Consider the following 7,513-nt stretch of genomic DNA (forward strand, 5'->3'; position numbering starts at 1 on the left):
TTGTTGAAAGGTTAGCAAAAGAATAAGAAACGAACTGTTTGTAGCAAAATCTATACTTTGTATACATTTATAAATCTATATTACTGAAGTATGTACATCTTGGTTAGAAGTTACATTTCTCATAGTTAATAAGGTACTTAGGTATATTTGTTTATATAGTTGGTTTAAATTAAGTAACCTAGTGCCTATAGTCCCAGCTACTTGGGAGGCAGAGGCAGGAGGATTGCTTGAGCCCAGGAGTTTGAGGCTGCACTAAGCTATGATGGCACCACTGCACTTTACCCTAGGTTGACAGAGTGAGATCTTGTCTCTAAAAAATGGAAAAGAAAAGAAATTAAGTAACTTAAGTTATATCTTGTTAAGGATATTTAAAATACAAATGTTTTGAATTTAGAAGCTAGATATTTGACTCTACTTGACTGTAGAAACTAGGAATTATTATGTAATGGTTTCCATGTGAATTTATTTATTTATTTATTTATTTATTTATTTATTTATTTATTTAGTGTAATGATGGGGGTCTTGTTATGTTGCCCAGGCTGGTCTTGAACTCCTGGCCTCAAGCAAGCCTCCCATCGGTGCTGCCTCTCAAAGTGCTGAGATTACTGGCGTGAGCCACTGTACCCCCTGAAATAATTTCTTATGTATCTTCAAATGGACCGCATTGTTTTTCTTAGCTCTAAAGTGTTTCTTTGTTAAATTAGAAGAAATTATACTTATGAAGAACCATGTGTAATGGCAAATAAATAAAGAAGCAAATGGAAAAAAGGGCTCTTGGGTTGTGTTTCTATTACTTCTGTAATATTGAATTTAATGGTGTTTTTAAAAATTAATCTTTAAAATGGATCCACAGTATGGATGTTCCTAAAGATATTAGAAACAGAACTACCCGGACTACAGTGGCTCATGCCTGTAATCCCAGCACTTTGGGAGGCCGAGGTGGGAAGACTGCTTGAGCCCAGGAGTTTGACAGCAGCCTAGACAACATGGCAAACTCTGTCTCTACAAAAAATACAAAAATTAGCCAGGCATGTGTTGCGCACCTGTAGTTCCAGCCACTTGGGAGGCTTATGTGGGAGGGAGAATTGCTTGAGCCCCGGAAGTCAAGGCTGCAGTGAGGCAAGATTGTGCTACTGCACTCCAGCCTGGGCGACAAAGTGAGACTCTGTCTCAAAAAAAAAAAAAAAAAGAAGAAAAAAAAAACCCCCTCAAAACCACAGAACTATCATATAAACCGTGAATCTCCCTTCTGGGGAAACCACCTCCTTGTAAAGATATCTGTACACCCATGTTCTTTGCAGCATTAGTCACAATAGCCGAGATATGGAGACAACCTGTGTCCATAGACAGATGAATGAATAAAGAAAATGTAGCATGTGTGTGTGTGCGCCTGCGCTGGAGTATTATTTTACTTTTTTGAGACAAAGTTTCACTCTTGTTGCCCAGGCTGGAGTGCAATGGTGCGATCTCAGCTCACTGCAACCTCTGCCTCCTGGGTTCAAGCGATTCTCGAGCCTCAGCCTCCCAAGTAGCTGTGATTACAGGCATGTGCCACCATGCCTCGCTAATTTTGTATTTTTGGTAGAGACGGGGTTTCACTGTGTTAGCCAGGTGGTCTTGAACTTCTGACCTCAGGTGATCCGCCCACTTCGGCCTTCCAAACTGCTGGGATTACAGGCGTGAGCCACTGCGCCCGGCCTGGAATATTATTTAGCATTAAAAAAGAAGGAAATCCTGCCATTTGTAGGATGGACCTGGAGGACGTTATGCTAAGTGAAATAAGCCAGACATAGAAATAAAAATATTGAATGGTCTCACTTATGTTTGGAATCTATTTTCGTTTTTTTTTTTTTTTTTCCGCTAATTTTTGTATTTTTGTATTTTTTGTGGAGGTGGGGGTCTCCTTATGTTGCCTTGGTTGGTCTTAAAACTCCTGGGCTTAAGTGATCCAGCCACCTCGACCTCCCAAAGTGTTGGGATCACAGGTATGAGCCACCCCCTGGCCTTAATTGTTTTATTTTAGTTTTGAGGTGGGATCTTGCTCTGTCATGCAGGCTAGAGTGCAGTGGTATGATCATAGCTAATTGCAGCCTCGAACTCCTGGGCTCAAGGTATCCTCCTGCCTCACCCTTCCGAAGTGCTGGGATTATAGGCAGAAGCCACTGCACTCAGCTTAAAATTTTAAAAAGTTCAAACATACAGAGATAGAGAATAAAATGGTGTTACCGGGGTAAGGTTGGAGGTTCACTGGAGGAAATGAGGTGATGTAATTCAAAGGATACAAAGTAGCAGATCTGTAGGCCATCTATAGTAAATAAAATTACATGGTATTTGAGATTTTTTGCTAAATAAATAGATTTTAGCAGCTCTTGTCACAGAAAAGTAACTGTGAGATGACAGATATGCTAATTTGCTTCACCATAGTAACTATTTTACAATCTCTATGTATCCTATAACATCATGTTGTAAATCTCAAACATACAATAAAATTTACTTAAGAAATTAAAATGGGCTCAAAATCTTAGAAGCATCGCTTATACCATGAAGAGGGTAAAGTAGTCTCTTTTTTTGCAGTCAGAAAATAAATTTTGTATTAAGACTACTCATTTAGTCATTTAACAAATATTTGAGTTCCTTATAACCTAGGTACTACTATAGGCCCTGGGGATATGGTAGTGAACAAAACAGACATAAATCCCTGCCACAGGGAGCTTAGATTCTAGGATGAGTAGTAAGAGCAGATAATAAGCTAATAAATTAGTAAAGTACATATTATGCTAGATGGTAGTAACTATTGTGGAGAAAATAAATCTGGGAAGAAAGAAAAGGAGTGCTGGGCAAGACTGTAATTTCATATAGACGGTAGTTAGGAAAAGGCCTTAACTGAGAAGGCATCATAAGGAAGTAAAGACAAGGGGAAGTGAGCCAAGTAGATATTTTGGAGCAGAGCATCCCAGGCAGAAGGAACAGGACATGCAGAAGCTTTAGGAATGGGAAGCAGGCTTGGTGATTTCCAGGAACAGCAAGAAAGCCAATGTGGATGGACAGAGTTGGGGCCAGAGAATGGTCTGAGATGAGATCAAAGAGGTAGCTGGGACCCTCGTCATGAGACCTTATAGGCTGTTTTGATAACCGAGTGGCAGGGTAAGGCACTAGTAGGTGTTAAACACAGGAAAGTAATGATGCAACTTAGAATTTTAGAAAATATATATGGCTCTTGTAACTGCCCAATGGTTTCATTTTGCCCATTGCCCAGGTAGAGTCTATTTATCAAGACAGGGGAATTGCCATTAGAGAAAGAGTTTAATTCATACAGAGACAGTTGAACAGGAGACCAGAGTTTTATTATTACTCAAATCAGTCTCCCTGAAAATTCAGAGACTAGGGTTAAGGATAATTTGGTGGATAGGAGGCCAGGGAGTCAGGAGTGCTGATTGATTTATTATTACTCAAATCAGTCTCCCTGAAAATTCAGAGACAAGGGTTAAGGATAATCTGGTGGATAGAGGGCCAGGGAGTCAGGAGTGCTGATTGATCGGGCTGGAAATGAAATCAAAGGGAGTCAAAGCTGTCCTCCTGTGCTCAGTCAGTTCCTGGGTGGGGACCACAAGACCAGATGAGCCAGTTTATCGATCTAGGTGGCACCAGCTAATCCATCAGGGTCTGAAAAATATCTCCAGCATCAATCTTAGGTTTTACAATAGTGATGTTATCCCTAGGAGCAATTGGGGAGGTTTAGAATCATGTGGCCTCTAACTGCATGACTCCTAAACCATAATTTCTAATCTTGTGGCTAATCTGTTAGTCCTACAAAGGCAGTCTGGTCCCCAGGCAAGAAGAGGGTTTGTTTTGGGAAAGGGCTATCATCTTTCAAAGTTAAACTATAAACTAAATTCCTCCCAAAGTTAGTTCAGCCTTCACCCAGAAATGAACAAGGACAGCTTGGAGGTTAGAAGCAAGATCAAGTCAGTCAGATCTCTTTCACTGTCATAATTTTCTCACAGTTTTAATTTTTGCAAAGACAATTCCACTGTGTGGAGAACAAACTGTACGGGTTGAGAGTGAAAGCAAGGAGACCAGTGACAAGGTAACTGCAATAATCCAGGAGGGAGATGATAGTGACTTGGATCGGGGCTGGTGGTAGCAGTACTGGCAGTGAAACATGATGGAATTCTGGATAATTTTGAAGACAAGGCCGACAAAATTCACTGAAGGACTGGCTGTAAGGTGAGAGTGAATGGGGAAAGCAGAGGATGATTCCTGTGATAAATGGCTTGACCTACTGGAAGGCCAGTGTTGCCATCTACTGAGATGAAGAAGGCTATGGACGAAGTGGTGGAAGTGGGAATCAATTACTAGGTCCTTTCCTCCCTAAGGAGGTGGCTATAAGAAGAGGAACAACAATAGTATGAGGAAATGGTATTTTGGCTGCTTCATGCCAATGGCCTATTCCATCTGCAGTCTGTCTCTGTCAATGGCCCAGTGGCATCCTCTAAAATGGCAACCTCACGAACCTGGAAATGGAAAATCCCAATCACCCACATTTATTTAGGATTACCATCTCATTTATTTACATCCTACTTGAAAAATATTTTTCTTTTCCTTTAATGAGTTTTATAAATTTGCTACTTGATGTTCTGTAGCACTTTCTTCTACTTAAAAATTTCTTCTGGGCACAGTGGCTCACACCTGTAATCCCAGGACTTTGTGAGGCATGCGTGAAGTTTCAGCTACTCAGCAGGCAGAGGTGGGAGGATTTTTTGAGCCCAGGAGGCAGAGGTTGCAGTGAGCTGAGATCACGCTACTGCACTCCAGCCTGGGCAAGAGTGAGACCCTCCCTCAAAAAAAATTTTGTTTGCACCATTTTCAAGGTTAGAGTGCATTCCTTATTTCTATGATTCTTGGATATCATGAATCTATGTTGTCCTAGGCATGCCCTTATTTTATTTTATTAAAAAAAATTTTTGGCCAGGCAAGGTGGCTCACACCTGTAATCCCAGGACCTCGGGAGGCCAAGGCAGGCGGATCACTTGAGCCCAGGAGTTTATCAGCCTTGGCAACATGGCAAAATTCTCTCTAATAATACCAAAACAATTAGCCGGGCATGGTGGTGTGTACCTATAGTCCCAGCTACCAGGGAGGCTGGGGTGGGAGGATCACCTGAGCCTGGAAGACAAGAAGCTGCAGTGAAACCCTGTCTCAATCAATCAATCAATAGAGATGCAGTCTCGCTATGTTTCTCAGGCTGGCTGGCCTCAAGTGATGCTCCCACCTCGGCCTCCCAAAGTGCTGGAATTATAGGCATGAGCCATGGTGCTGGGCCTGTTCCTTATTTTAGGTTTTGACATTATTCTTCTCAATATCTATTTACAATCATTTCTGATTAACAGTTGGTGTATACTGTATATATTATCTCATTTAATTCTCACAAAGCCTGTGAGATAGCTAATACAGAAACCAGCCTAATTTTATGGATAAGAAAAACAGGCTGGGCGTGGTGGCTCAAGCCTGTATCCTCAGCATACTGGGAGGCTGAGGCGGAAGGAACATTTGAGGGGCCTGGGAAATATAGGGAGACACTGTCTTTAAAAAAAATGTGAAAATTTTATCCGGGCATGGTGGCACATGCCTGTGGTCCTAGCTACTCGGGACACTGAGGTGAGAGGATTGCCCTTTTAAAGCAGAGAGGTGAAGGCTGCAGTGAGCCGAGATCCTACCACTGCACTCCAGCCTGGGTGGCAGAGCAAGACCCTGCCTCAAAAAAAAAAAAAAAAAAAAAAAAAAAAAAAGAAAAGAAAAGAAAAGAAAAACAAAGAGAACTTGAATTAGTGACAAAATCAGAGCTCAAATATATCTCCTGACTCAGTATGTTTTCTATTGACCACTTTCTTTCTTATTTTCTCATTTCTTTCATTGTATTTGTCCTTCTCTGACTCTTTTAATTTGGTTTTATCCTTAATATTAGATGCCAGAGCTACTTGCCATTTTCTCTAGGAAGATTTTTTAAATAAGGACAAGAAAAGACCTCATAATTTTATGACTTATTTCAAATAGTTTTCCTGACAATGTTCAAAAATTTTTTCAGGCTATTTTGTTTAATTTGTTTTAGGAATTGCAGGAACAGCAGGATTAATGTTTTAATAAAATGGTTTACAATGGCTACTTAGTCTTCTGGTCATTCTCTTGACTACATCAATTATAATATAATCGAATACATCAATTACAATCTAAGTTATTAAGTTAATCTAAGTTATTTCCCTCTAAATTAGCTTACATTTGTATAAAATAAAGTTGATTTCCTATGTTTCTGTCTACTTGCACAACCATGTGAAAATTTCCTGTAGGTCTTCTTTGGCATTAAATTATCCATGAGTGCTTATATTACCTCCATAATAATTAAGCTGTTGGAATTTCTAATAAAGGATAATTTCATTGGCCAAGGCAAGTGATTTTTCGGGCAAACATAATGAAATCTAAATACTCTCTGAAAGTCTTTTGAGTGTGATAAATGCATATTCAAGTCAAGGGAGAAACAATCAGATTTTTCAAAAGGTCTTTCATAAAGTGTCACACCAAAAATTAGCAACAAAATAAAAAAAAAATCACCACAGTATGGAAGAACAGTTTGTCATGCCAGGTCGTGGAATTACAGATAGAAGATAAATAGTCAGTGTAAATTGGCTTATTTTGACAGATACAATCAAAATAATTTTTTCTATAAATGATTTGACCAAGTTGGTAGAAACGTCTCTAAATTATTAGGCCATGCTACAGTTTCTCTTTCTTGTTTCTTTGGAATTCCTCTTCTAGTGTGGATTAACTGCCTGACTTCCTGGAATTCTTCTTAGTGTAGTCTTTTCATTTGTTTTCACACAACTGAACTTTCTCCTTCCTATACTCCAGACTTTCTTGCCTGCCTTATTTCACTCTATTCCCTGTTCTTGGAAGGTCTTTATCTCTTAAAAGTTAAGCTTGTAGTGCTTGCTTTGGCAGCACATATACTAAAATTGGAACCATACAGAGAAGATGAGCACGAACTCTGTGCAAGGATGACACACAAATTCGTGAAGTATTCCATGTTTTTAAAAATTAAAAAAAAAAAAAAGCGTTTAAAGCTTGGGATGGTAGTTGGCACCTGTAGTCCCAGCTACTGGGGAGGCTGAAGCAGGAGGATCATGTAAGTTCAGGTGTTCAAGGCTGCTATGCACAATGATGGAGTCTGTGAATAGCCACAGCACTTGGGCCTGGGCAACATAGTGAGGCCACTTTTCTTTAAAAAAAAAAAAAAAAAAAAAAGTTGAGCTTTTAGAAGTCCTTTTTGATTTACTAGCCAAATTGCTCTCTCATTGATTCCACAACACTGAATTATCTTTTTTAAAAATTTATTTTAAAAACCTTTTTATTTTGCTCCCTCCCACTCCCCTCCCCCTTTCCCTACCCTCCTCTTCTCTTTTCTTTTTCTTTCTTTTTTTGAGACAGAGTCTCGCTCAGCCGCCCAGGCTGGAGTGCAGTG

The 7,513-nt window shown here is 39.8% G+C and overlaps 1 non-coding gene across 1 annotated transcript; it reads left to right on the top strand.

Annotated features, from left to right (window-relative positions):
• Positions 1–6,977: 6,977 nt before the first annotated feature.
• Positions 6,978–7,084, top strand: LOC114677780 (U6 spliceosomal RNA). Its single transcript, XR_003729226.1, has one exon. It is a non-coding gene; the product is annotated as a U6 spliceosomal RNA (small nuclear RNA).
• Positions 7,085–7,513: the final 429 nt, after the last annotated feature.

Source organism: Macaca mulatta, chromosome 4 (genome assembly GCF_049350105.2).
Source record: "Macaca mulatta isolate MMU2019108-1 chromosome 4, T2T-MMU8v2.0, whole genome shotgun sequence".
Lineage (NCBI taxonomy): Eukaryota > Metazoa > Chordata > Mammalia > Primates > Cercopithecidae > Macaca > Macaca mulatta.